At 38.1% G+C, this 21,857-nt stretch overlaps 1 pseudogene; it reads right to left on the reverse strand.

The window, feature by feature from the left end:
• LOC133639726 (zinc finger protein 14-like) overlaps nucleotides 1-21,404 on the reverse strand; it is a 30,655-nt pseudogene extending 9,251 nt beyond the window's left edge.
• Nucleotides 21,405-21,857: the final 453 nt, after the last annotated feature.

The raw sequence follows: 21,857 nt of genomic DNA on the forward strand, positions 1-21,857 counted from the left end.
TTGAAACTCTGCATGTCAACATCTCCGTTCGGTGCCACACCCACAAAATGCCCAAGCAACCATTTCCAGATCAACAACGTATGAAACAAATAGTCAACAACAGAAGGAGATAACGTCCGCAGGAACCTACCACATAGTGAAGGACATACACTATTTGATTTCCTATTATGCAGCTCATTTTTATTTGACACTTATTGAAATATCTTGTGTGACATAATGCACAAAAGTGCACTTTATTTGTTTTAAACTATTGTAGTGGCGTTCTGTACAAAAAGCGCACTTTAATTTAGTGTTGTTTTGATATGTCATCTTAGTGACATCATGCACAAAAGTGCACTAATAGCTTGTTTTAAAATGTCTCTGACAATCTTGCACTTTCTGTTTTGAAATGACATGAATGTTTGTGTCACTGCTTAATAACTGTTTAATAAATACACTTTTGCTAAATTGACTTAGTTGTGACTTCCCTCTCTGTATGAAAGTTTAAAAGTAGCATATATTAATGCAGTATGAAGAACAATGTTTTAATGTAGACTAGGGATGTCCCGAGCCAGGTTTTTGCACTTCTGATCCGATACAGATGTTTTTGCACTTCCGATCTGATACCGATACTGGCCTATCCGAGCATGTATTAAAGTTTAAAGTTATTTAGCCTACTTAGTTGTGATTCATGTTGAAAAGGGTTTTAGTACTCTTGATAAAAACTAGCCAGCTGAATTAGGTGAGTTTGAATAATGGTTGGTAACAAGAAACTGACATGTTTATTCAAGGATAAACACAAAATAGACACAATTATACATGACAAACAGAAATGGCATCATTGAACAGTATAAAGTGCAAATAATGCTGTAAACATTATTAAAAAAAGCAAAACACCCAACCTGAGTGGGATAAAATGTCTATAACTCAGCATCAATACTTGCTCTTGAACAAGTGTAAACTTAAAAGAAAAAAGATCTACACAATCCCTTCAATTGTTTGCCCCCCCCCCCCCCCCCAGACTGCAGTCTGAGCATAATGGGGAGATTCTTTCTAACAAAGACGAGCACTTCAAGATGCTCAGGTGTCAGCCTGCTCCTGTGTTCATCAATGATGAGTGAGGCTGTGCTAAAAAGCCTCTCACTCTCAACACTGGTGCAAGGAGCACTGAGGAACTTGGCTGCTGTTGCTGCCAGGGCGGGTAGTCGAGACTGATTGTCTCTCCAGTAATGAAAAGGATTGTTCTAACGCCCAGCTGGAGGCTCACTGAGGTAGCTCTCCAGCTGAAACAGTGCCCCTGGGGTGATCGGCTGCTCAGATGGAGCTGCTGTGCAGCTCTCCTCCAGTATCTCGTCAAAGTAGCTGCCGAGGCTGCTGGTTGAGCTTCCAGCCTCCATTCCTGGTGTTGGCCTTGCTGTCTCAGCCTCAGCCACACCTTCTCCAGAGGGCGTGGTCTTCAGTTCTTGTTCCATTTTCATCACCTCTACCTTTAGTGCCTCCTTTGCCTGATCCAGGTTGGTAGCATTAGTGAAGAACCTTAACATTTGGATCAAATGTAATAAAGATATATCAATTATTTTATATTGTTTCAGCCAGTCTCCACATATTCATGTTCAATGACAACAAGTAACACACAAAATAGATCACAAATGATCAACAGTGACATTCATTTCCTCACCCATCATATAACTGAAGGAAAATAAGAATAATAATAAATAATAATATTATAATAATAATAACAATAATAATACATTCCCATCACCTTATATCTATGAAACATTAGGCTACTGAAATACTGACAAAGAAATAAATGCCAGCTGTAGAGTAAAATATTTTCAATATAGTACTGAAGCTTATAACATGCTCAAATAATTATAAAGCACTTACTTGTCTTTGTAGCGTGGATCTAGCATTGTTGCCACGGCATAGAGGGGTTCAGTTTCCACATGGTCAAAACGAGTAAGGTGGCCTTCATGGTTTGAATCCCTCTGTGTTCTTCGCTTTCACTGTCTAGAAAGCGTGTCAGGACACGGACAGATGGGATAACATCGGCTGCTGTGGCGGAGGCGTCGAAAGCCCACTTTACTCACGAGAGATAACGGCTCATCATCCAGAATTATTTCCTCGGCAATGACTAGTTATCCCCTGGGCTTTAGCACTGTTCAGTGGGAGTATGTCACGCTTCGCCAACGTTTCTGTCAGAGTTAGTTGGGTAGGACCTTTCTTTTTCTTTTCGTCAGTTTTCTTTAGAAATTCTTCATATTCTTTACGGTGGGATTTCGCTAAATGCTTGATCAGATTTGTTGTATTAAAATGTCTTACAACTTTACCACCACGCTTGACTTTATTGTGGCATGTTTTGCACTCCACCTCTTCATCTTTTTCGTTTTGTAGGGTAAAATAATCCCACACAGCTGACATTTTTACCGGTAACTTCCGGTCGCCTTTCGGAACCATGAACCGGCCTCCCTTTCCGATTAGGACAGTTAGGACACAGACCTGTGGATGTGTTGAAGGTGTGCTGGCAAATGCGGCACGGAAATTAGGGAGCAGCAGAAAAGTGGAATGTATTATTTAAATTGGTGCGTTGGAAAACACGGACCGGAATTTTTAAAAAAAACTGGATCTGGATCGGCATTTTCCCATGCCTTGCGGATACGCATTTTTTGGCAAATATCGGTGGCCGATCCGATCCAAATATCGGATCGGGACATCCCTAATGTAGACACATAGAATCATCATACTGCTGTGATTATATGCATCAAGTGTTCATTCAAGGCTAAGGCAAAATATCCAGATATATATGGTGTATCGTGACATGGCCTAAACATATCCACATATATATGGTGTATCGTGACATGGCCTAAACATATCCACATATATATGGTGTATCGTGACATGGACTAAATATATCCACATATTTATTTATTTATTATTTATCATATATATGGTGTATCGTGACATGGACTAAACATATCCACATATATATGGTGTATCGTGACAAGGCCTAAACATATCCACATATATATGGTGTATCGTGACATGGACTAAACATATCCACATATATATGGTGTATCGTGACATGGACTAAACATATCCACATATATATGGTGTATCGTGACATGGACTAAACATATCCACATATATATGGTGTATCGTGACATGGCCTAAACATATCCACATATATATGGTGTATCGTGACATGGCCTAAACATATCCACATATATATGGTGTATCGTGACATGGCCTAAACATATCCACATATATATGGTGTATCGCAATATGGCTTAAAAATATAGAGATATTAATAAAAGGCCATATCGCCCAGTCCTAGCTAGAATGTGATTTTTTATTTATTTTTTATATATCCACCGTTGTGTCTTTTATAATGATTGTGAACGATAGAAAAATTCCCCCAAAAAGTGCAGTTCCCCTCTAAATTGCAATGATTAGATTTAAGACTTGAAGTGTATGAGCATGAAGTGATGAAGCCTACTTGGATGAGTCTTCTAAGACAAAGTGAACAGTCCAGTTGTGATGGATTGAATGCCCTGAGAATAAAATGATATGTGCTTACTTGGACTGTGATGAAGCTGTGAGGACTCAGGTGCTTTGTCTTCATGCTCTTCAGTCTTCACAGAGACAACAGTCAGTGGAAACTTGCTGACATCATCCTCCTCCTGCCCTACAGGACACCCTCCCTCCTCTTCCTCTTTCATGTGGGGGGGCTGTGGATCCTCCTCTTCCTCTTTAATGTGGGGGGGCTGCTGGACGTCTGTTGGGTAAATAAGTAAATAAGATAAATTATAAGAGATAAAGAGAGAATATAAATAGTTTTGGACTGACACTGTTAACACAACGAGAGTATTTGTGTTCTTTTGTGTGTTGTGTTAAAAGTGTGTAGCAAAACAACCAATAAAAACACAGGAAATAGCACCTTTTGTCCTAAAATTAATTAAAAAGTGGCACAGTGAGTACAAAAACAGACTTGGAAATTTGATAGGGGTCAATTTGAAAAGTTTTATAAGTACGAGACAGCATTGATTGAGGCATTCTTAACTTCACTGATGTAAAGTGTGTAAATATTGAGATTGTCATTACCATAACTTAAATATCATGGAAATTAAAAAAAAATCTAATTCCAAAATCACCTAAAAAAACATTCATGGTATGTTTTTGTTATCATGCAGAATACTTTTGGGTGGTCATTTTGTTGGCTGGGCCAAAAGGAACTTTTACCAAAAACATGTTTTACTATGTGGTGTTCTATGGAGTATCTCCATCAACAATTCCTCTTTAGGAATAGGAGACCATCTACAACACGCTGACAGAAAGCCAGTCACCTTTATGTTCTTTTACTAATTCAAGTGTTGAATCACCGGAGTGCTCGTATTTTAATTCTCCGCGGTCGTCCGGCCGAAAGGGAAGAGGATTAGCAGTCGTTTTTAAAAATGACTTTAAATGCCGTCAGATCCGCCTGCAATCCTCCTTTTCAAGCTTCGAACTATGCATGTTTGAACTGGGTCTTTCTGATGTCGTCCTGTGTGCCGTCGTCTATCGACCCCCCATGTACCAAAAAGACTTTATAAATGACTTTTTTGAATTTCTGGCGGAAAATCCTGCCCAAATATGATCGTGTCCTTATTGTTGGTGATTTTAATATTCACACCTGCTGCCCAGACGAACCTCTATCCAGGAGCTTCCTGAATTTCATTGACTCATTTAACTTTGTACAGTCTGTGTCTGGTTCGACACATGAACGTGGGCATACACTAGACCTCGTACTGTCTTATGGTTTTAATGTTGACAATGTCGTTGTTGGTGATGCTGTTTTCTGATCACAGTCCTGTTATGTTTAATTTAAGTTTTGATCCTGATGTAAAACCACTTGCCGTGCGTCATGGGCGTATTATTAGGTCTGACACGGCAGCCACCTTCTCCCCTTTATTCACTGTGTCCATGCAGAGTATACCACACTCTGAACAATTGATGTGCTCTTTTCTTTCCACATGTTCTGAGATTCTGGATAGTGTAGCGCCCCTCAGAGCTATACGTCCAAAGCCAATACAGGAGCCTTGGCTCAATGAAACCACACGCACAGCTTGGCGTGAGTGGCGAAGGGCGGAGCACAAGTGGAAAGGGGATCACTTGGAAGTCTCTTATCAAATTTTAAAAGAAAACTGTCAGAATTATCAAAGTGTGGTTAAAGCTGAGAAAACAAAATATCTGTCAGACCTAATTTCAAATAGTATTAGCAAGCCACGTGTTCTGTTTAAAACTATTAGTTATGTTCTTAATCCGAATCCAACCACTTTACTGGAGATGACAAGTGAAATTGTGAAAAATGTATCTCCTTTTTTAACGACAAGGTTGCTTCTATTCGGGCAAATCTTTCTCGTTCTCCATTGAGTTTTAATGTGGCCACTCATTGCTCGGCTGTGTTGTGTCAGTTTGAGCCTGTGTTTATGCTTGAGCTTACAGGAATAGTTGACAAACTAATAAACTCGTCCTGTCCCACAGACCCAGCCCCCCCTCGCTTTTTTAAAGAAATCTGGGACACTATTGACTTGTCTGTTAGGGACATCATCAACAGCAGCTTGATTTCTGGCTGTGTCCCCTCTTTTTGTAAAAGAGCTGTTGTCGAGCCTTTGATTAAAAAAACAGGTCTTGATCCTACAAGTTTGTCGGATTATCGGCCCATTTCCAAATTACCTTTTGTGTCAAAAATTTTGGAGAAATATGTTTTGGCGCAACTGCAGCATTTTTTAGATGAAAATAGCACTTTAGATCCATTTCAGTCTGGATACAAAGCTTTGCACAGTACTGAATCTGCACTTTTAAAGGTTTGTAATGACTTGCTTTTAATGTCTGATTCTGGCAGCTCTGCCATTTTAGTGCTTTTAGATCTTACAGCTGCCTTTGACACAGTCGACCACACAATTCTTTTAGACCGCCTGAGAGACTGTGTGGGTGTCAGGAGGACTGCATTAGAGTGGTTCAGATCCTACCTGTCAGAGAGGTCTTTCTCTGTCAGGCTGGGGGACGCCACCTCTTCTTCTGCTCCGCTTTACTGTGGTGTCCCCCAGGGATCTATTTTAGGCCCCATCCTGTTTTCACTATACAGTCTCCCTCTTGGAGAGATTTTTAAGAGGCATGGAGTGTTCTATCACTTTTATGCAGATGACTGACAAATTTATATGCCAATTTCAAAAGGCCATGGCCCCCTGACACCCCTTCTCAACTGTCTATGCCACGTCAAGGCTTGGTTAGCCCAGAATTTTTTAATAATGAATGAGGGAAAAACGGAAATTTCAGTTTTTGGTCCGGCCGGCCCTCACTGACTTGGGACCATTGCAAAATGATGTGCGTCCCAAAGTCACCAGTCTTGGCGTCACTATAGACAGCGATTTTAAACTTGACAAACAAGTCAATGGCGTTTTAAAATCGTGTTTTTATCATCTTCGTCTTTTAGTAAAGGTAAAACCGTTTTTATCTTTTAACCTTTTTGAACAAATGGTAAAAATGGTAAATGGTTGTACTTGTATAGCGCTTTTCTACCCCTTTTTTTAAGGAGCCCAAAGCGCTTTGACAGTATTTCCACATTCACCCATTCACACACACATTCACACACTGATGGCGGGAGCTGCCATGCAAGGCGCTAACCAGGACCCATCAGGAGCAAGGGTGAAGTGTCTTGCCCAAGGACACAACGGACGTGACTAGGATGGTAGAAGGTGGGGATTGAACCAGTAACTCTCAGATTGCTGGCACGGCCACTCTCCCAACTTCGCCACGCCGTCCCCTGTTAGGGGAGAAGAAGATGCTTTTATTTCAAGTGGCCCGGACTACTGCAATGCACTTCATGCTGGCATTAGCCAAAAAGCTCTCTCCCGGTTGCAGTTAGTCCAGAACGTTATGGGAGTAGACTTACTAGGTTTTATTTTGAATATTTTATTGGTACACTTACAAGTAAATACATATGGTTAGTGACAAAGTAAAATGTGTATCGTTTAATGTTAATGGGATATTGAACCCAATTAAATGCAATAAAATATTATCGAAGGTGAGGACAGAACAAGCCCACATAGTATATTTACAGGAGACCCATTTGACTGACAAAGAGCATGTAAAACTAAAGAGAATGGGCTTCACTCATTTGTTTTTTTCGTCATATAAATTAGGACAGAGGAGAGGAGTTGCAATCCTCATCTCAAAAAAGCGAAATTTTGAAAAAGTACTGGAATTTGGTGATAAGGAGGGTAGATTTATTGTAGTAAAGGGAAAGATAGATGGGAACCCAATCACCTTATTGAATGTCTATGCACCCCCTGGGAGTGATATTAATTACTTCCAAAAAATCACCAATATTATGGTAACGGAAACCGAAGGTCTTTTGATTTGTGGTGGGGATTTAAATATATATTTACAGCCAAAATTGGACTCATTTACTATAAAAATACATAACGTTAAACCCCTTAATAAGAAAAAAAACACACTTTTTGAGGAAGTAGGCTTAATTGACATATGGCGAGACTTTTTCCCAGACAGAAGGGATTATACTTATTTCTCTGCTCCGCATTGTCTTTATACAAGAATAGATTATTTCTAACATTTGGAAAGGATAAAGATAGAATGTGTACCTGTGAAATTGGGACGATAGATCTAAGTGACCATGCACCTATATACCTATCTATTGACTTTAATCTGAGGGCAAAAAATAATACATGGAAACTAAACTCAAGTCTGCTGAATGACCTATCATTTAAAACACAAATTACATCTGAAATTAGTCTCTTCTTGGAGTTCAATGACACAGGAGAGGTTGTCGCCTCCCATGTTATGGGACACCCTGAAGGCTGTTATAAGAGGGAAAATTATAGCAATATCTTCATTTAAGAAAAAAAATTAGAATACAAAATCAAATGGCTTAAAAAAAAAACTAAGAGAATTAGAAAGAAAACAAACTACATTTGGAACAAGATACATTAAGGGAAATAAGAAATACTAGGAATGAAATTAACAGTTTTGCCACACAACAAATTTTTAAAAATCTAATGTTTTTGAAACAGAGACACTATGAAAGTGGCTCTAAGTCTATGAAAATATTGGCATGGAAACTAAAAAAAAAGATAGCGGAAAACACAATTCATAAAATCGGGGATCCAAGAACAAAAGAGATAAAAACTAAACCAAACGAAATTCAGGAAGCCTTTGAACATTTTTATAAAACTTTATACTCCGAGGTCTCTAGTAGGAGCATAACCCAAATTGACAGCTTCCTGAACTCCCTGGATTTACCTATTTTAGATGAAAAACAAAACCAAACAATATCTGCAGATATAACTGAAAATGAATAAAAGTTGTAATTAGTAGGCTTAAATTAAGTAAATCGCCAGGATCAGACGGTTACACGGCTGAGTGGTATAAGGAATTTAAAAAATAATTAATACCTGTTTTACTCCCCACATTGAATTGGGTCTTAAAAAAGGCACAAACACCACTTAGTTGGAGGGAGGCAATTATCTCAGCTATACCAAAAGAAGGCAAGAATAGAATTGAATGTGGATCTTACAGGCCAATATCGGTTCTCAATGTAGATTATAAACTATTTACTTCCATTATGGCCAAACAATTAGAAGATTTCTTACCTATATTGATACATAATGATCAAACAGGTTTTATACATCAACGCCAAACACAAGACAATACCTGTATAAGAAAGACACTACATATTATGGATCACATAAAAAGAAAAAACATCGAAGCAATTGTTATAAGTGTGAAAAGGCCTTTGATTCGGTCAATTGGAATTTTCTTTACAGAGTTCTAAATAAATTTGGCTTTCAGGATACAATCATTAAAACTATACAGGCACTATATAACAATCCTACTGCTAGGATTAAAGTCAATGGATACTTATCAAACAGTTTTAACCTAGAAAGGGGCTCTAGACAGGGATGTGCATGGCAGAAGTGTGGACTCGAGTCACATGACTTGGACTCGAGTCATGAATTTGATGACTTTAGACTCGACCTGACAAAATGTAAAGAGACTTGCAACTGGACTTAGACTTTAACATCAATGACTTGTGACTTTACTTGGACTTGAGCCTTTTGACTTGACAAGACTTGCTACTTTCCCCAAAACCCAAAGATTAAAAAGTTATTCAGGAGCGCTCCGTATCTTCCATTTTGTACGTCTGTGTCTATCAGCGTGTGTGCTGCCTGTCAGCGTGTGTGCTGCCTGTCAGTCCAACAGCCAATCAAATTACATCCACGTTGTTTTCATCCCACAGCATTCATCCAATCAAATTGCAGGACAACCAATGAAGAATTGCTCTCAAACAACGCGCCAGTGAGGAAAAATTACGCCAAAGATAGTTTCGTTCTGGTATTAAAACTACGACTTGGTCAACAAAAAACTAATCTTCCAACTTCGTTCGACATTTGAAGTTGCACTAACGTTTATTTTCTAAGTAACGTAACTTTTATTTGCTGTGCAGTTAAATCAGTGAGGCTGTAAACTCACTGCTAACGCTATAAGCATCGACATCTTATAAGGGTACGCAGCATCGAGCGCTAATGCCTACTGGCGCTGACGAGATGTGGGGCCGCCATCTTGGAGTGGTGATCCGCTCCACTCAGTGAAATTCATTTGGCAGGAACAATGAACTGTCAGCACATTTAATTCATTTTACCTCACTGAATACCACTGATTTTACACACTTTTTTGTCATATGTGTAGCTATGATAAAGGACACATGTTTTGGCGTGTTTTATTATTCATAGTTTGCTTAACAGTGATAGAATATTCTTATATGCTATAAGTGACCAGACGTCCGAGATCAAAACTGGGAATATAATCCCAGAGAAGGGGGAAAAAACGGTCAGCTATTTTTAAATTCAAGAAACAATATGATGAGGTTATATATACATGTTACATAAACAATGTATGAATACATTAGATATCTATATATCTTATAGACTGTATCTCTGTTGCTGCAGCAGCAGTCAGTTTATTTTGTCTTGACACTTTGTATTGATATTTTGTATTACATTCTTCCCTTAAATGATCATGTTTACACTGATTGTTTTATATGTATTTTTTATGTATGTCTCTTTGGATAAAAGCGTCTGCCAAATACTTAAAAATAAACATATATAAACACCTGAAAGTTTTTATATCAGCTAAAACCACCAATCTGTTTCACTGGATTCAGAATAAAACCAAATTCTGTCTTACCCAACAATGTTAGTATTTGAATATTGTTACTTGAAGACTTATTCCTGGTTACAATTATACTGTTAAGAAAGTATTGTCTTATATTTTGCCTAAAATGAGAATGCATCATAATCAAAGGCGGCTGGTGAATTTTGTTTTAGGTGGGGCTGAAAGTTTGTAAACAAAACCCCTGTAGGGGCGTCATCCTCCCCCAGAAGATTTATTTGTGATTTTCACATACAAATATTGAAGATCTTTGCTCCTTCTCAACTCTGTGCTAATATTATTTTCACAAAATACAACCAATAGTACGTTAATGTTCGGCATGTACGTTAATGTTCGGCATGTACAGCATCTTTGTTTTCTACCTGTCAACTGTCAGTTTAGGCTGCTCGCCGGCTCCTCATCACCACTTCAAGATGGCGGCAAAATTGCTCGCGTCACAGCAGCCAATGCTGCGTCTACTTATAACATGTCTATGGTTATAACGTCATTGCAAACACGGCAATCTGTTGCGTCCACTGCAGTTCGCTACCTTATTCATACTTTTTGTCAAATTATTATTTTTAAGCAGGGTTGCATGAGGTACCTATACATAACGTTACGTTAGTCAATGTATCACACACAGTAACGTAACGTTAGACGGCGGTCAGCAGCACCGCGTATTTTAGCCACCTACAAAAAGACAAACATAGTCAAATAAAGGTCAGTTAAAATGTATACTATGTTAAAAATATGTGTACATATTGCATAGGGCCCTGACATCTAAAAAGTACAACTCTGTTCATTGTTATGTTCATGTATTTGTTATGTTTTCCATGTGTACGCACACATCAACACACATACAGTATGAGATGAGATCAATGAGATGAGGTAAGAACAGGATAGAAACTGCTGTGGAACTAGTTACAATGCAATATGCCATGGAAATACAATGTTAACTCTTTTGTGCAAATAAGTACAGTTGCACTTGTTTTTTCAAATGTGTTTATTCTGTAAAGGAATGAGTTAAATGTTTAAAATGACTGTTTAATAGTGCTATTATGTCAGCACTATTTTTGTTCCTGCAATTTCAAGTGCACTTGTTGTAATAAATAAATAGAGCGTTTTAAAATCATATACAACCTGTGTAAATATATTAGTCTGTGGTTAAAAGGATTTGAAAGGACTCGAAACTCAAAATGCAGGACTTGGGACTTGACTTTGGACTTGACTCTGGACTTGCCTGTCTTGACTCGGGACTTGACTCGAGACTTGAGGGCAAAGACTCGAGACTTACTTGTGACTTGCAAAACAATGACTTGGTCCCACCTCTGGTGCATGGTCACCATTACTCTTTGCATTATATCTGGAGCCATTAGCTCAGTCTATCAGACAAAATGAAGATATTAAGGAAATCATGATTAAAGGAAGAGAGTATAAATTGGCCTGCTATGCGGATGACATTTCGGTCTACCTCGGACACCAAACATACTCGCTCCCTAAATTAATGCAATCATTTGAACTGTATGGTCAACTATCAGGATATAAAATCAATATCGGTAAAACCCATCCACTCTCATATAATTATAACCCACCAGGGGAAATCAGAAGTAGTTACCCTCTGATATGGCAAACAGAGTCTTTTAAATACCTGGGCATTAATTTGTCAAAAGATCTAACAAAATTATCAGAATACAATTATCTACCCATACATAAAAAAATAAAAGATGACATAGCAAGATGGAACTTAATTCCTTTTTTAGCCTTAGTTCTAGAATTGATTCCATTAAAATGAATGTACTGCCAAGACTGCTGTACCTATTTCAAACCCTGCCAATAGAGATTAACCAAAACCAATTCAATGAATGGGACAAAATGCTATCAAGGTATATATGGCAAAGTAAAAGGCCAAGAGTTCGTCTCAAAACTTTACAATTGGTCAAACAAAAGGGAGGATGGGGTTTACCTTGCCTCCGATATTATTATTTTGCAGCCCAGATGAGAGCAGTGATATGCTGGTGCAACCCATCATACATTGCTCAATGGAAAATGATTGAAGAAGAAATGCCCTCCATCCCCATACAAGCAACCCTGGCGGATAGCAATTTACAAACCCACATAAATAACACTGATAACCCATGGGTGAAATGGACCCTAAGTGTGGAAAATGATCATAAAGGAATACAAACTCGAGAGTGATATTGCAGTTCTTAAATGGTGTGCCTATGATACAGAGTTTACACCTAATAAATTAGACTCAAGATTTAAGGACTGGATATCTAGGGGTATAAAATCTTTATGTAGTGTAATGAAAGATAAAAAATGCTTAGTTTTGAAATTATTAAAAGAACATATATATTAGAAAACCAAGACTTCTAGCGATATTTGCAGTTGCGACATTTTGTTAATATGAAGGTGAAAAGTGTCACAAAGACGAGTATATGTTTGATTGAACTGTTTACAAAAGCCTACAATTCAGAAATTATTGATAGAATTGTTTCATGCTTGTATAAGGGTCTGTTGAATATGAAATCCTATTCAACTTCATATATTAAAAGAAAATGGGAGAAGGAAGGAGGGATAACTATATCTGAGGAAGAATGGACAATAATATGGAAATATCAATGGACTTGTACCAGCTGTTTCCAGTTTGGCTGGAAAAGTTTGATCAGATTTTTTATTACACCTTCTCAGAAGTGTCACTATGATAACAACTCCCCTGCCTGCAGGAGAAATGGTGGGAATGTAAATGCAAACCACTAGCATGTTTTCTGGGACTGCTCCATCATAAAGGACTATTGGAAAGAGATAAACCAAGCTCTACAGGATATTTTCAAACGTGACATACCCCTTGAAAGTAGGGATGATACTCGAAACCGGTTTTCCCGGTTGTTTGATAAGAAAAGAACCGAGTCCTCGGACTCGAATCCCTTTTTGAGAACCGGTACCCGTTATCGAGACCACTATAGTAAAGAAAAAGAGTTGGTTCTTTATTCGAATCGCTGGGAACGAATCCCGTCCCCACCAGAAATGCCCCTTGAGACATCACAAGAAATTACGTCACGTAGCTCAGTCATTAGCCGCAGATAGGGAAAGCAGAAAGCGCTCCAAGGTGTAATAAAGTTCAAAACAAAAGGTATAATCCAATGAATCACTTTACTGAGAGATATTAGCAGGGTACAAACACATGACCAACACTTTTACCACCAACCGGAAACATAGCAACCAGGCTAGCAGCGCACCTCCTTTACGGCAGCTGTCGCAACGTTCTTACAGCAACCGCAGCACATACATATATATGACATCTCCCTTTTTTAACTTTTGTTTTTCTTTCCTTGTAAACGTTACAAAATCACACTGTATATGTCTTGTCTGTCTAATTATAAATATAGCAGACAAGGCGTGTTGGCTGAGTTCTTGACGTTTACTTTCACAGCGTGCTCATAACCTCATTCTTAGCTGCCGGGTGACGACACTTTTCGGGGCTACTGCGCATGCTCGTCACTCCCGTTGCATGCTGGGTAGTGTAGTTGTTATATTCCCTAGCTCATAACATAACATAACATCACATCTATCTATCTATCTACCCTATAAAGAAATAATGTTAACTCAATAAAGTGTATTTCTTTTTTTAGCTTTAACTTTTCATTGTTTAGCATTGTAACCACATTTGCAAACAACTTTTCTCTTCATAGAATTTTCTTTCAATAAAGAAATAAAGTTCAAAAATGTCAAAGCATCATAACAAACAGTTATGTCAAATAGCAGCAGAAGTGCACTTTTTGGAGAGCTGTATTATTTTCAGTTTTGTGCCCATGGGACTGATTTTATTTATACACCTATAGTGATCACAGAGACAGGTTGTTTTTGTGTTGCTGTATATATTTGTTTTTCTGAAAAATCCCACTTAATATACTTTGGGTAACAACAGTCAATATTTATTTATTTTATTTTTTTAGGGGGGTAACAGTCAATATTTATTTATTTAATAGATTTTATTTTTTTCCAGTATCGGTATCGGATCGGAAGTGCAAAAACAACATCAGTATCGGATCGGAAGTGCAAAAACCTGGATCGGGACATCCCTAATGTAGACACATAGAATCATCATACTGCTGTGATTATATGCATCAAGTGTTCATTCAAGGCTAAGGCAAAATATCCACATATATATGGTGTATCGTGACATGGCTTAAACATATCCACATATATATGGTGTATCGTGACATGGACTAAACATATCCACATATATATGGTGTATCGTGACATGGCCTAAACATATCCACAAATATATGGTGTATCGTGACATGGACTAAACATATCCACATATATATGGTGTATCGTGACATTGCCTAAACATATCCAAATATACATGGTGTATCGTGACATGGCCTAAACATATCCACATATATATGGTGTATCGTGACATGGACTAAACATATCCAAATATATATGGTATATCGTGACATGGCCTAAACATATCCACATATATATGGTGTATCGTGACATGGCCTAAACATATCCACTTATATATGGTGTATCGTGACATGGACTAAACATATCCACATATATATGGTGTATCGTGACATGGCCTAAACATATCCACATATATATGGTGTATCGTGACATGGCCTAAACATATCCACATATATATGGTGTATCGTGACATGGCCTAAACATATCCACTTATACATGGTGTATCGTGACATGGCCTAAACATATCCACATATATATGGTGTATCGTGACATGGCCTAAACATATCCACTTATATATGGTGTATCGTGACATGGCCTAAACATATCCACATATATATGGTGTATCGTGACATGGCTTAAACATATCCACATATATATGGTGTATCGTGACATGGACTAAACATATCCACATATATATGGTGTATTGTGACATGGCCTAAACATATCCACAAATATATGGTGTATCGTGACATGGACTAAACATATCCACAAATATATGGTGTATCGTGACATGGCCTAAACATATCCACACATATATGGTGTATCGTGACATGGACTAAACATATCCACATATATATGGTGTATCGTGACATGGACTAAACATATCCAAATATATATGGTGTATCGTGACATGGCCTAAACATATCCACATATATATGGTGTATCGTGACATGGACTAAACATATCCAAATATAAATTGTTGCGTTTGACCAGATGTTCCTCCAAGTGGGATGTAAAACGCTGGTCAGTCCCAAGTTCCTTAGATGACATATAAACTGAACTCAAAGGTACCACCAAGCACAGAATAGGTATTTTGTAATTTATTGTCAAATATTTGAGAATAGAGACCAGCCTCGAACAACACATACAAATGCGTAGCCCAAGTTGATCTGAAAACATCCCGGAATGCACTCTCCTCTTCAATATCTCCCCCCGCCCTCACTTCTCTAACTTCAAACACATTCTCCTTGTCTCTTATCTTGAGTCTGGCCAGGGAAGCAGAACAGGGAGTATTCCTCCTTCTTGTGTTATCTCTACTCTCTGCATTCCACTGCTAGAAGGCCAACACCTTAGTATGAGACCCAAAAGAAGGAAGAATACTAGCTATTCTTTATAGGACTATAGGAGTTTAGAAAGAAGTAACACTTAAATATGGATATGCTTCCAACAATATGGTGTATCGTGACATGGCCTAAACATATCCACATATATATGGTGTATTGTGACATGGCCTAAACATATCCACTTATATATGGTGTATCGTGACATGGACTAAACATATCCACATATATATGGTGTATCGTGACATGGCCTAAACATATCCACATATATATGGTGTATCGTGACATGGCCTAAACATATCCACATATATATGGTGTATTGTGACATGGCCTAAACATATCCACTTATATATGGTGTATCGTGACATGGCCTAAACATATCCACATATATATGGTGTATCGTGACATGGCCTAAACATATCCACATATATATGGTGTATCGTGACATGGACTAAACATATCCACATATATATGGTGTATCGTGACATGGACTAAACATATCCACATATATATGGTGTATCGTGACATGGACTAAACATATCCACATATATATGGTGTATCGTGACATGGCCTAAACATATCCACATATATATGGTGTATCGTGACATGGCCTAAACATATCCACATATATATGGTGTATCGTGACATGGACTAAACATATCCACAAATATATGGTGTATCGTGACATGGCCTAAACATATCCACATATATATGGTGTATCGTGACATGGACTAAACATATCCACATATATATGGTGTATCATGACATGGCCTAAACATATCCACATATTAATAAAAGGCCATATCGCCCAGCCCTAGTTAGAATGTGATTTTTTGTTTATATATATATCCACCGTCATGTCTTTTATAATGATTGTGAACGATAGAACAATTCCCCCCAAAAAAGTGCAGTTCCCCTCTAAATTCCAATGATTAGATTTAAGACTTGAAGTGTATGAGCATGAAGTGATGAAGCCTACTTGGATGAGTCTTCTAAGACAAAGTGAACAGTCCAGTTGTGATGGATTGAATGCCCTGAGAATAAAATGATATGTGCTTACTTGGACTGTGATGAAGCTGTGAGGACTCAGGTGCTTTGTATTCATGCTCTTCAGTCTTCACAGAGACAACAGTCAGTGGAAACTTGCTGACATCATCCTCCTCCTGCCATACAACACACTCTTCCTCCTCTTCCTCTTTAATGTGGGTGGGCTGTGGATCCTCCTCTTCCTCTTTAATGTGGGGGGCTGCTGGACGTCTGTTGGGTAAATAAGTAAATGATAAGAGATAAAGAGTGAATATAAATAGTTTTGGACTGACACTGTTAACACAATGAGATTGTGTTCTTTTGTGTGTTGTGTTAAAAGTGTGTAGCAAAACAACCAATAAAAACACAGGAAATACCACCTTTTGTCCTCAAATTAATTAAAAAGTGGTACAGTGAGTACAAAAACAGACTTGGACATGTGATGGGGGTCAATTTGAAAAGTTTTATAAGTACGAGGCAGCATTGATTGAGGCATTCTTAACTTTACACTCACTGATGTAAAGTGTGTAAATATTGAGATTGTCATTACCATAACTTAAATATCATGGAAATAAAAAAATATATAATTCCAAAATCACTTAAAAAAACATTCATGGTATGTTTCTGTCATCATGCAGAATACTTTTGGGTGGTCATTTTGTTGGCTGGGCCAAAAGGAACTTTTACCAAAAACATGTTTTACTATGTGGTGTTTTATTGAGTATCTCCATCAACAATTCCTCTTTAGGAATTGGAGACCATCTACGACACGCTGACAGAAAGCCAGTCACTTTTATGCTCTTTTAATAATTCAAGTGTTGACTACTTTGGTTATTGAAAATAAATGTTTACTTTCACTTATTGTTGCATGTAAGTCACAATCAGGAAGTGAAATTATAACTTTAATTGGATTTGATTACAGTGTAAAATGTATTTGGTGAGTGTGTGAGTTTTGTGTAAACATGTTGATACAGGTTTACATCTTCTTGGGGACTGGAACACAGATATGTCCTGAAAGGATGCACCCATTTTTAAAACCTTCACCAAGCTGTGCCAACAACATTGTCTCACTTAGCTCATTAAGCAAACTACCAGGGTGAGTGAGTCCTTTTAAAGGCCTACTGAAATGTGATTTTCTTATTTAAACGGGGATAGCAGGTCCATTCTATGTGTCATACTTGATCATTTCGCGATATTGACATATTTTTGCTGAAAGGATTTAGTAGAGAACATCGACGATAAAGTTTGCAACTTTTGGTCGCTGATAAAAAAGCCTTGCCTGTACCGGAAGTAGCAGACGATATGAGCGTGACGTCACAGGTTGTGGAGCTCCTCACATCTGCACATTGTTTACAATCATGGCCACCAGCAGCGAGAGCGATTCGGACCGAGAAAGCGACGATTACCCCATTAATTTGAGCGAAGATGAAAGATTCGTGGATGAGGAAAGTGAGAGTGAAGGATTAGAGGGCAGTGTGAGCGATTCAGATAGGGAAGATGCTGTGAGAGGCGGGTGGGACCTAATATTCAGCTGGAAATGACTAAAACAGTAAATAAACACAAGACATATATATACTCTATTAGCCACAACACAACCAGGCTTATATTTAATATGCCACAAATGAATCCCGCATAACAAACACCTCCCCCCTCCCGTCCATATAACCCGCCAATACAAATCAAACACCCGCACAACACACATCCCACAGCCCAAAGCACCGTTCACCTCCTCAAAGTTGATACAGCACATATATTTCCCCAAAGTTACGTACGTGACATGCACATAGCGCCGTGCACGTACGGGCAAGCGATCAAATGTTTGGAAGCCGCAGCTGCGTACTGCGTTACACATATGAATTAAACAAAATGCTTATGGCAACATTCTGGTTGCGTACTCACGGTACAGCGTCTGCGTACCCAACTCAAAGTCCTCCTGGTAAGAGTCTCTGTTGTCCCAGTTCTCCACAGGCCAATGGTAAAGCTTGACTGTCATCTTCCGGGAATGTAAACAATGAAACACCGGCTACGTGTTTGTGTTGCTGCAGCGGGCCGAAATACACCGCTTCCCACCTACAGCTTTCATCTTTGCTGTCTCCATTGTTCATTGAACAAATTGCAAAAGATTCACCAACAAAGATGTCCAGAATACTGTGGAATTTTGTGATGAAAACAGACGACTTAATAGCTGGCCACAATGCTGTCCCAAAATATCCTCTACAATCCGTGAGGTCACGCGCAGAGGTCATCATACGGAGATGTTTTCAGCAGGATATTTCGGGCAAAATTTAAAATTGCACTTTAGTAATCTAACCCGGCCGTATTGGCATGTGTTGCAATGTTAAGATTTCATCATTGATATATAAACTATCAGACTGCGTGGTCAGTAGTAGTGGGTTTCAGTAGGCCTTTAAACCTTCATAGACCTCGTTGTTACTTCTGACCAGTCCAAGATCACCACAAGTGGAACTACTGTATGCGGCTTAAGTGATCATTCCATCATTTTCTATACCTGTAAAAAAAATAAAACCAAAGCTGACGGCCACAAAACAAGCAAAGCTACAATCCTTAAGACCTAGACTAGCAAGGCTTTCAATGACAAACTGGCAAATTAAGACTCGCCTGGTACTTGCAAGTACACAGGTCTTTGGGTCAATTCCTAACCTCAGAAAAGTAGATAAGTTCACAGTCAAAGTGGGTGACAATATTATAATATTGGTGTATATATAGCTCAGTCACAGCTCTTTTTATACCAAATATGTGTTATATGTGTTTTATGTCGTACGTTTGCACCAAGAAAAATTCCTAGTTTGTGAACCCGTTCTCAAACAATGGCAATAAAACTATTCTGATTCTGATAACAAACAAAAATGAGATGACCTATCTTGGCTGCATCGTAGAGACTAATCTCTCCAGTGAAAAAATTACTACTAAGGTAGTCAAAGAATCAGCCGACAAATTCTGTTCTTACATAGTAGGATCGCCCCGCTGGTGGGTAGAAATACACTTAAGACTCTAACACGAGCACTCATTTAACCCCACTTTGACTACAGAGTTCATGTTTGGTACCATGACGCCTTAACAGCCCTGAAAAACAAACTCGACAGCCCAAAACAAAGTCCATCTCGGGCTCACATTTCCGCCAACCATTTCCTTAATGCTCTTAGTCGCCGACAGAGTACAGCTCCTTGCAGTTGGTCTGGTGTACAAGATACACCATACCACTAAAATACCCATGTGCCTGTCTAGATACTTCAGAAATGTAAAAAATGTTCACCATTATAACACCAGAAGTAGATGTACAAATCAAATTCAACCCAGATTTCACTCCAAAAAAGTTTCTAATTAGTTTGCCTGCTATACCACCAACATGTGGATCTTCCTATCAATAGCCACAAAGGAGTGTAAGTCCCTTACTTCTTTCAAAGTGGCTTTGAAAAGACGACACGGGTTGTCGCTACCCGTATGGGAATAGACAAAGCCTTTTTGCTTTAATTTTATTTTAATTTACTTTCTAGCAGTATTTTTGTCTACTTTCTACATAGTACTGTGTTCTGTGTGAGTTAAAAAAAAATTCAACTGAAACGATCTCAGGCTTTGTTGTAGCAGTGAATGTGTACCGTGATGAAAGTGTAGCCTTCCTATGCAAACTTCTCATAACTCCTCCAATCAATCAATCACACATTGTTACAAACTGAGAGGAACATCAACCTCAAACTGTCTCCTTTTCATGAAGAATGTAAATGAAAGCATTGCATCATCCCCACAAGACAACGCATCTATTGAAGAAAAGTGTTAATAATCAAATATAAAGTTAGTAAAGATGTGAGAGTAAGAAGTAAACAAACCTGACTTGATGTTTCTTGAAAATAGCGTCCATAGTTGATGTTGTCGCTCCTTCTCCTCTTTTGTTGGACAAAGTTCCTCCTCATACTTTCACACAATCACAACAATTTACACTCACATGTTCACACAATCACAACAATTTACACTCACATGTTCACACAATCACAACACTTTACACTCACATGTTCACACAATCACAACACTTTACACTCACATGTTCACACAATCACAACACTTTACACTCACATGTTCACACAATCACAACACTTTACACTCACATGTTCACACAATCACAACACTTTACACTCACATGTTCACACAATCACAACACTTTACACTCACATTTGATGTCTACTTACCGATGTGTTGATAACGTCCGCGTCTCTTTGTTAGCAGCTAACAAGCTAAGCTAAGTAGCAAGCTAAGACTTGATAAAGTGCGCTCCGACTAATGTATCCGGATACAAACAATGTTTCATCTACTACACGACATATATGCGTACATGTATGCACTAAATACAAATAGAGAAACAATAATGGCCAGTGGCCACGTTTAGGCCTTCTTTGTCAAACGCCATTTTGCTTTTTACTCCTTCGTCTTCTTTGGATTTCCAGCAGACTAGTAGAGCATCTTAGGCCTCCACAGCTTCTTAACGTCCTGTCCTATAGTCCATACTACATTCTACAGTACAGGAGGTCTTCGTCCTGTTCTATGGTCCATACTACATTCTACAGTACAGGAGGTCGCGCTATCAACCTTTTAAAGGACCACTTCCAACTTGGCTTCGTCGTTCTTTTTGTTGTTGTTTAATGGCGGTTAGGAAATGAGGAGGGCACTAGGACCATGTGGAGGGCACTAGGACCATGTGGAGGGCACTAGGACCGCTCTTTGTGGCCGCAGGAAGAGAAGCAGGAAGTTTCCCTGGAGAAAGAAATAGGTGAGTAACTAAGCTTTTTATTGTATTTTTATTTTGTATTTTATTTATTTATTTATATATATATATATATATATATATATATATATATATATATATATATATATATATATATATATATATATATATATATATATATATATATATATATATATATATATATATATATATATATATATATATATATATATATATATATATATTTATTTATTTATTTATTTTTTAATTTAAATTTATTCATTTAATTTTTCCCCAATGGCTGTGCTTCGAACATACTCCTAATACGTTTTTCCTATTGTTCTTCTTTTCTTTCTCATCAATCAGAAGTGTCGCCA

This window comes from Entelurus aequoreus, linkage group LG22 (genome assembly GCF_033978785.1).
Source record: "Entelurus aequoreus isolate RoL-2023_Sb linkage group LG22, RoL_Eaeq_v1.1, whole genome shotgun sequence".
Taxonomy (NCBI): Eukaryota; Metazoa; Chordata; class Actinopteri; order Syngnathiformes; family Syngnathidae; genus Entelurus; species Entelurus aequoreus.